At 39.4% G+C, this 9229-nt stretch overlaps 1 non-coding gene across 1 annotated transcript; it reads left to right on the plus strand.

The window, feature by feature from the left end:
* The first annotated feature begins 1507 nt into the window (after window positions 1–1507).
* On the plus strand, window positions 1508–1611 carry LOC148548891 (small nucleolar RNA R71). Its single transcript, XR_015898825.1, has one exon. It is a non-coding gene; the product is annotated as a small nucleolar RNA R71 (small nucleolar RNA).
* Window positions 1612–9229: the final 7618 nt, after the last annotated feature.

The raw sequence follows: 9229 nt of genomic DNA on the forward strand, positions 1-9229 counted from the left end.
AGTGTGACTTTCTTCCATGTCCAGAATGACAAAGTCTGTTGGGAGAAAGTACTTCCCAACCTTTAGCAACACATTTTCCACCACTCCTATTGCTTGCTTTTGAGTTTTGTCAGCCAGTCTGATAATGACATCTGTAGGCATTATCTCATTGATCTGCAGCCTCTTCACCAGGGATAAGGGCAGTAAGTTGATGCTGGCCCCTAAATCGCATAGTGCTCTGTCGAACATATTTTTACCTATGGCACAAGGGATATGAAAACTTCCTGGGTCTCTTCTTTTTGTAGGCAACTCAGGTTGAATAAGGGCACTACATTCCTTGTTCATCACTATAGTCTGCCCTCCCTTGAGTGAGCTTTTCCTGGGAAGAAGTTCCTTCATATATTTGATGAATACAGGCATTTGTTGAATTGCCTTGATGAATGGTATGTTCACATGCAGAGATGCAAACAAGTCTAGGAACCTTGAGTATATTCTTTTTCCCACAGCACCATTGAGCAGTTGAGGGAATGGTGCATAGAGCTTCAGCAGCTCTTGTTGTGAGATTTCTGGTTCTTTGTGATCTCTATCCTCCTCCTTTGTTGAGTTGTCTTCAAGTTGTTTGCACATTTTGCCTTGCTTGTCTTCAATCTCTTGATCACTTGTAGTGACCATTTTGCAATCTTCCCATCTTACTTTCTTTGCTTCTCCCTTGGGGTTTTTCTCAGTGTCACTTGAGAAGCTATCAGTAGGTTTGGGAATCTTCTCAGCTAAATATCCCACCTGGAATTCCATCTTCCTAATGGTTTCTCCTTGGTTCTTAATATTGGCTCGCACCTCCTCTTTGAACACCTTATTTTCTTGAATCTCTTGGCATATTCCTTCAAGTAAGGCTTCAATCTTAGAGAGCCTGTCATCAATTGATGAGTGGTTCGGAGCAGATGTGCTATTTTGGTTTTGATAAGTATGTGGAGAAGTGTTGTTATGGGGGTGTTGAGATGTCCTCTGGGTGAATTGTTGGTGAGCTGCATTGTTGTTGGAGTTGTAACGTCTCTGGTCTTGGTTTTGATCTTGCTCACTTCCCCACCCAAAGTTCAGGTGATTTCTCCATCCAGGGTTGTAAGTCTTGGAGTATGGATCATAGTTTTTCCTTGGTGAATTCCCAATGTAGTTGGCTTGCTCCTGACTCCCTTCTGCTTCTTGGTTTACTCCTTCTTGTGTTGTTGATGAAGTGGAGATTGCTGCTACTTGGTTCATCTCCATCTTCTTGGTGAGGTCAGCCAGCTGCTGGGTAATGAGCTTGTTTTGGGCCAACAGAGCGTCTACATTGTTTAGCTCCATCACTCCTCTTGTGTTCCCTCTTTCGGAAGCATAGAAATAGTCATTTTCTGCTACTGTTTCAATAACATCTATGGCTTCCTCAATGGTCTTCTTCTTGTTCAAGGACCCTCCAGATGAATGGTCTACTGCCTTCTTTGACTCATAAGAGAGCCCTTCATAGAAAATGTGCAGCTGGACCCATTCGTTGAACATGTCAGGTGGACACCTCCTTGTTAAGTCTTTGAACCTCTCCCATGCTTCATACAGAGTCTCACCATCCTGTTGCCTGAAGGTTTGAACCTCAGCTCTCAGCCTATTGATTCGTTGAGGAGGGTAGAATCTTGCTAAGAATTTGTTCACCACATCCTCCCAAGTTGTCAAGCTCTCCCTTGGGAAGGATTCCAGCCACTTGGCTGCCTTGTCTCTGAGTGAGAAGGGAAATAAGATCAATCTATAGGCGTCAGGATGAACACCATTAGATTTCATTGTGTCACATATTCTCAGGAAGGTGGTCAAATGTTGGTTGGGATCTTCTTGAACACCTCCTCCAAACGAACAGTTGTTCTGAACAAGGGTGATGAGCTGTGGTTTAAGTTTAAAGTTGTTGGCATGGATTGTTGGTTTTTGGATGCTACTTCCACAATTGCCTGGGTTTGGATTAATGTAAGAGCCCAAAACTCTTCTATCCTCCCCAGCATGATTTGCTCCACCTCCTCTGCCATGATTGTGAATCTCTTCTTCATGATGATTTTCCATGTTTTCTTCCATGTTTGGTTCAAAGTATTCCTCAAACTGTTCCTCTTCTTCTTCAGCACCAACTACTCGTTTTCCTTTTGCCTCCCTCCTTAGTCTAAGGAAGGTTCTCTCTGATACAGAATCAAAGGAAGTTGAAGCCCCGCTTCTTCTCCCTGTCATACAACCAACAAGTACAAGCAGAGAATATAGGTGCAGACAGTATTTGTGTCAGAATTGATGTTAGTTGTGGGTGATGCAATATATCAAACAGTTAGTGGGTTAGCAAACAGAAATTGAAAATAACAAAGAGAAACAAAAGAGTAGATGGAGAAGGAAAGAAGTTTAGCTAAAACAAAAAGTAAATCACTCAAACAGAAAAATGAAATTCACAAAATAAAATGCTCAACCTAGTGATCTTCCAATCTAATCATTGTTGATGCACAATCAATCCCCGGCAACGGCGCCATAAACTTGATGTGGGGAAAACTTGTCTCTCAACAAATCTCCCTTCGGCAAGTGTACCGAAGTTGTCGTCAAGTAAAAACTCACAATAGAGTGAGGTCGAATCCCACAGGGATTGATTGATCAAGCAACTTTAATTAGAAGAATGTTCTAGTTGAGCGAATCCAGAATTTGGGTTAAGAGTTGCAGAAAATAAAATGGCGGGAATGTAAATAACAGAAGAGTAAATTGCTAGAATTAAAGGACTGGAAGTAAATGACTGAAAATAAATTGCAGAATTGTAAATGGGAATGGGGGATTTGCTCATAAAAGTAAATGGCATAAATTAAAGAGAATGGGTAAGATCAGAGATGGGGAGTTCATTGGGCTTAGGAGATGTTGCAATTCTCCGGATCAAGTTCATTTTCATCTCTTCCTCAATCAATGCACTCATTGATCTCCTTGGAAATCTTAAGTGATTGAATTGCAATGTCTTGCAATTCAATCTCTCAAATCTTGATCAATAGCCAATTCCTTGGTCAATTGCTCATGAGAAGAGATGAAGTATGGTCACTGTTTATACCACATGCATTTCCCAAACCAAGTATTGAGAGGGTTACAGTCACATACCCATCCAAACCCAATTTGGTCCAGCATGAGAAAGCATTTCTAGCTTGATCTCTTCATTCCTCTTCCAAGGTTCAAAAGAGATCCAAGTTTGAATAGCTTCTCTTCCAAGATAACTACTCAATTGGATGAAGACCGAAAGCTTTCAAGTAAAATCAAGAGGAAAGATAGAAGAAGAACAATGAAAATTAGTATTGATCCATCAAATTACAACAGAGCTCCCTAACCCAATGAAAGGGGTTTAGTTGTTCATAGCTCTTGAAAATGGAAACAAAGATGGAGAATACATCATAAAACTAGAAATTGCAAAAAAAAAGTAAATACAGAGAGTAGTTCTTCAGCCTCCAGAACTATTTTACAATTCAAAGCTACTCCTATATATACTACTCTTCTCAGCTTCTAGTTCACTCTTCAAGTCTTGGGCCTTTGGATCTTGAGTTTGAAGCAGTTCCTTTCTTTATTTGGGCTTGGCTTTACTTGAAGAGAGAAAGTGCGAAGTGGGCAGAGACTTAAGCTCAGGGCGTAAGGAGTGTTAATCATTTAGTGAAAGTCCAAGTTCGGGAACGTTAGTGACACTTAACATTGTCACTAACGTTCCAATGCACCCCTTTTGCCTTACGTTAAAACCCACGTTAACTAGGATAACGTGGCTTTTAACGTTGCCTTGTCAACCTTCGAGAACGTTAGTGACACTCAACATTGTCACTAACGTTCCAGTGTGCCCCTTCTTGCTTCACGTTAAAGCTCACGTTAACTAGGTTAACGTGGCTTCTAACGTGGCCTTTGCCATCCTTCGAGAACGTTAGTGACATTCAACATTGTCACTAACGTTCCAATGTGCCCCTAGTTCCAATGTGCCCCTAGGTCTCACGTTAGAGTCCACGTTAACTAGGTTAACGTGGCTTCTAACGTGGCCATCTTTTAGCCATCCCAACGTTAGTGACAATGTTGAGTGTCACTAACGTTGGCTCATCCTTCATTTCTCATCGTTAGCTTCCACGTTAACCAAGTTAACATGGAAGTTAACGTGACTCTTGGGGGTTGTGTGGTTGCTTCAACGTTAGTGACAATGTTTAGTGTCACTAACGTTATCGACAACTCTTCATCCTCTACGTTAGTTCCCACGTTAACCAAGTTAACGTGGGAGTTAACGTGGTACTTAGCACCATAGGTCAACGTTAGTGACAATGTTGAGTGTCACTAGGTTAACGTGGCTTCTAACGTGGCCACTTATGAGTGATTGCCAACGTTAGTGACAATGTTGAGTGTCACTAACGTTGGCTCAACTTCTCTTCTCCACGTTAGAGTTCACGTTAACTTGGTTAACGTGACTCTCTAACGTGGGCATTGATGGCTTTTTTTGAGAGTGTTATTGGCAATCACTTTTCTCATTAATCTTGCAAGTTACCTCCCCTTTTCTTACTTCTTTTTGGTCCTAAAATCAAGCAACAAAATGCATCAAAGCTCTAGTCCAAGTCATGAGTAATGCAACATAATATTTGTCACTAAACTTATGCAAAATCCTCATGAAATCATGTAAAATGCACAATGTATGCTTGAGTTAAGGCATAAGTGAATATTTACCAAAAACTAGCTTATTTCCTAATGAAATGCATGAAACTAACCTAAAAACAGTAAAGAAAAGGTCAGTGAAACTGGCCAAGATGCCCTGGCATCAATCCTACTTTCCAATGACATTGGAATCACCTCATTTGGAGCTTTGTGGCTCAAGTTATTCTTGTTTGAAAAAGGCATGGTCAGGCTGCTAGGTGAGACTTTTGCCCACGTTAATGTCCACGTTAGTGTAACTAACCTGGCCATTAACGTGGGTCTTCCTTTGCTTCGTAAATCTTAGTGGCACTTACTTTTTCCACTAACGTTGGTACTTCCCTTTCCTTCCACATTAGTTTCCACGTTAATGTAACTACGTGGAAGCTAACGTGGGTCTTCTTTTGCTTCGCTAGCGTTATTGGCACTCACTTTTGCCAATAACGCTGCTCCTTCTTCAAAGTTAATGCCATTAACTTTCTCACTAACGTTGGGGCTTCTCTTTTCTTCCACGTTAGTGCCCACGTTAGTGGAGCTAACGGGGTCGCTAACGTGGGTCTTCTTGCCATTCGCTAACATTAGTGGCATTAACGTTCTCACTAACTTTCCAAGCTTTCCTTCCTTCCACTTTAATGGCCACGTTAGTGGCACTAACGTAGCCACTAACGTGGCTCTTCTCTGCTTCTTGTTACCTAAAATCAATCAAATAAAGTACATCAAAGTCTTGCTCTTAATCATGAGATCATGCATCATCCATTTTATCATTCAATTCATGTATAATTCTCATGAAATCATTCAAAATTCACAATGTTTGCTTGAATCATGGTATGAATGCATTTTCAACTAAATACTTGCTTATTTCCTAAGAAAATACATGAAACCAACCTAAAGCATACAAAAAATGGCTAGTAAAACTAGCCAAGATGCCCTGGCATCACAACACCAAACTTAAATCTTGCTTGTCCCCAAGAAAGAAAAGAACTATGCACAAAGAATTCTCTTAATTGGAATGCATTGAAGAATTGCTTATGATGCCTTAGTGGGTGAAGTGAATAAGTGACAGTGGGGTTAACTCTAATTTGTATGCTTATGCAAGGATTCCAGTGCTCATTAGTCCTTACATTTTGGAGGTCTTAGATCTTAGGACTTTCATTCAAATGATATTATGGAATCCTCTTTATAGATTGTCACATTTGAAGCAGCACTTATTTTCTAGCATTTTTCTTTTCTTTTTGTATCTTGGCCTCGACTCTAGGTATCATGTCTCAAAGCGGCTTTTTAAGATAAGCTTTCAATCAATACTCCCAAACCAGTTGGTCTAAGGTATTAGGTGTTGAAGCACCCCTTAGGATATACTTGCTCAAGCCTCTCTCTTTGACACAAATCCACCACAAGCATTTAACAAGGACAATAACTCTTTGAGTTCTTATTTCTTTCTTTTTCTTCCTAGTAATTGATGCTCAGAGCCTTGGGCTTGTTCTTTGTTTTTCTTTTTCTTTTGTTTTCTTTTGTTGCTGCTTCTTGGATCAATAGATGTTTGAGAAATTCCATAATACTTCTCTAAATTTCATTTTCTGTCTATGAGCTCCATGCAAGTTTTCACAAACATGCAACCTCAATACATCATCATACAATCAGAACCTCCACTCCTCTTAATCTTTTGCTTGCCCCAAGAATTATAAAATTTTTCAACATTTTCCTTTCAAAAGAATGATTTCCTTGTTGCATTCTTAGATATATTGGGTGCAAGTAAAATTCAAGATGATAATCATGATATCATAGCAATATGTTACAAATCAAATATCAAATTATGCTTATTCACAAGGAGTAATCACACATGCATAAATAGAAGACAATCATGAAATTTAAAGTGCTGGAAATAAGTAAGAGGAAAAAGGAACTTTACCACCTTGTAGTTCATCTTCATTGTTGTTGTCCTTTTCCTCCTATTCTTTCCCTTCCCACACCAAACTTAGAATGATTGCTTATCCTCAAGCAACAAGTAAAACAGTGGTGATGGGGTTTATGATGGATCATGAATGTCTTAGAATAAAGTGTGAGTATGCATGTGTTTCAGCAAGCAAGATTAAGGATCACAATAAAGGCACAAGAACTAAAAACAGCAACATTGTGATGGCATTAATAAGTGGTGTTGGCATGGTACTTTTCATGAAAGTTAAGTGGCAACACCAAACTTAGTGTGACACTGTCATTTTAGAATGTTGCAAGTACCCAGTGAAGATTGAAAATCAAATTGTTGCATGGCAACACCAAACTTAGAATGCAATCATATGTCAAATTATTGAAAGTAAACTAAGCAAGGAAAGAAAATGTTACCTACGGTTGGGTTGTACGGTTGGGTTGCCTCCCAACAAGCGCTCTTTTAATGTCATTAGCTTGACATGTTGTTCATGAATTTCTTCCTCTTCTTTCAGTTTGTTAAGAGGAATGACCTCAAGAGGAAAGAGGAGCCAGTTAATGCCCCTTGTTTTGAGTGCCTCTCCCCAGCAAGCTTTCTTTTGTTGTTAGCTTGAGTAAAATTGCTTGTTGGGGTAGGGGTGGGATGGCTTTTGGTTGACCTTTTCTTCTTCATGGATATTGTCCTTCTTTTCTTGGTCACCATCCTCTTTTTAGTGCTCATGTTGATTGCCTTCACCACCTTGATTTCAGTACTTGGGTGTTGTATGATTGTTGGAGCATCCTTTTCATCAAGAGCTTCTTGAATTGGTGGTTCAATGAACTCACCCTTTGTGCAACTCTCTGTTTTGTTGGAGTAGTGTGGACTCCCTTGATTGACTTCCTCCCTTTTTTCTACATGATGTTGCCTTGAGTCTTTTGGGAGTGAGTTTGCATGTTCCTTTGTCACCCCTAGTAACCTCTGTGGGTCTGGAGTTTTGGGCTTATATACTCTCACAACCTCTTCCTTCTTCATATGAATCTCACTTGGTATGGCTGCCTCTTTTTCTTGTTCTTCTGATTCCTCCCTTGTTCTTGACCTTTGAATGAACTCCTCTATTTCTGGAGAGAGTGAAGTGGTCTCTCTTTGTAATCTCAGCTCTTCAATGAATTATTCTTCGGAATAGAGTTGTGCATTCTGTCTCAATTTTTCTTCATGGTCTCTTTTTGCTATTTTCTCCTCTTCGTTTGTCTTTATCATTTCTTCAAGGAGAAGTTCTATCCTAGTGAGTCTCTCTTTTTCTCTACTTTTTTGAGTTCTTCAATGATGAGTTCCATCCTAGCAAGTCTATCTAAAGGAGGTTGGGAAGGTTGTAATGGTTGGTCAGGGTTGGCTTGTGAATGGAATTGGTTGTTTTGTGGTTGTGTGTTCTAAAAGTGGTATGACTCTTGTGGGTAGTGAATTGAGTTTTGTGGATGGTGAAATGAGTTGTATGGATTTGGGACAGAATTTTGTGCTGGGGTATACTCAAGTGATGAAGAATTTAGGCATGTAAAACTTTGAGGTAAAGTTGGATAATTGAGAGGTGATGGCTCTTGATGAATGGGGTATGAATGAGTGAAATATCTTTGATTTTGATCTTCCCAGCCACAACATGAGAAGCGATCAATTTCACCAAAATATGGACCATTTTGTGGCTCTGGAAAGTACCCCATTTCATGTTCTTGATACTCCCACCCACCATGAGCATAGTAAAGTGAATCATTGTGTGGTGGTGGAGAGTTTCCCATGAAATTTGATTGACTAAAATATGATGGATGCTCCTTTTTTTCTGCAAAAAGCTCTGTCTCAGACAATAATCACCAAAATAAATTGGAATCTCCATTGTAATAAATGAGGAATTCTTAGTGAGTTAATATCCCAAACAGTTAGTTAGCAAAAGAAAATAAAGAAACAAAAGAAAACAAAGACAAAAGAAAAGTGTCTAATCTAGTAAATCAATGAACCGGTAGTTTGTTAATCACAATTAATCCCCGGCAACGGCGCCATAAACTTGATGCACGAAAAATTGTCTCTCAACAATTTTCTCTCGGCAAGTATACCGAATTATCGTCAAGTAATAACTCACAAAAGAGTGAGGTCGAATCCCACAGAGATTAACGGATTAAGCAATCAATAGTTGGCTAATTATCCTAGTTAGACGAATCAGATTAGGAGTGATAAGTAACAAGGAAATGTAAATGGCATAAAAGTAAAGAAAGAAATAAAATGTAGAAAAGTAAAATGGCAAGAAAAGTAAATGTAAGAACTAAAAATAAAATGAACATTGGGATCAAGAGATATTGCAATCCTCTGGATCAAGTTCATTCTCATCTCTTCCTCAATCAATGCATTCATTGATCTCCTTGGCAATCTTAAGTGATTGGGTCCCAATTCCTTGGCAACCCAATCTCTCTAAGCTTGAACAATTTCCCAATTCCTTGATTTAATTGCTCATGAGAAGAGATGAAGTTTGGTCACTGATTATACCACACACATTCATAGATCAAAGTATTAGTAGGATTAAATGTCACAATATCCATCCAACCCCCAACCTAATCCAATGTGAGAGAGTATTTCTAGCATGATTTCCTCATTCCTTTTCCATGGTTCAGAGAAAATCCAAGTATGAGCAATTTCTCTTCC

The sequence above is a fragment of the Arachis ipaensis genome, chromosome B8, assembly GCF_059453495.1.
Source record: "Arachis ipaensis isolate K30076 ecotype BB chromosome B8, ASM5945349v1, whole genome shotgun sequence".
NCBI classification, from domain to species: domain Eukaryota; kingdom Viridiplantae; phylum Streptophyta; class Magnoliopsida; order Fabales; family Fabaceae; genus Arachis; species Arachis ipaensis.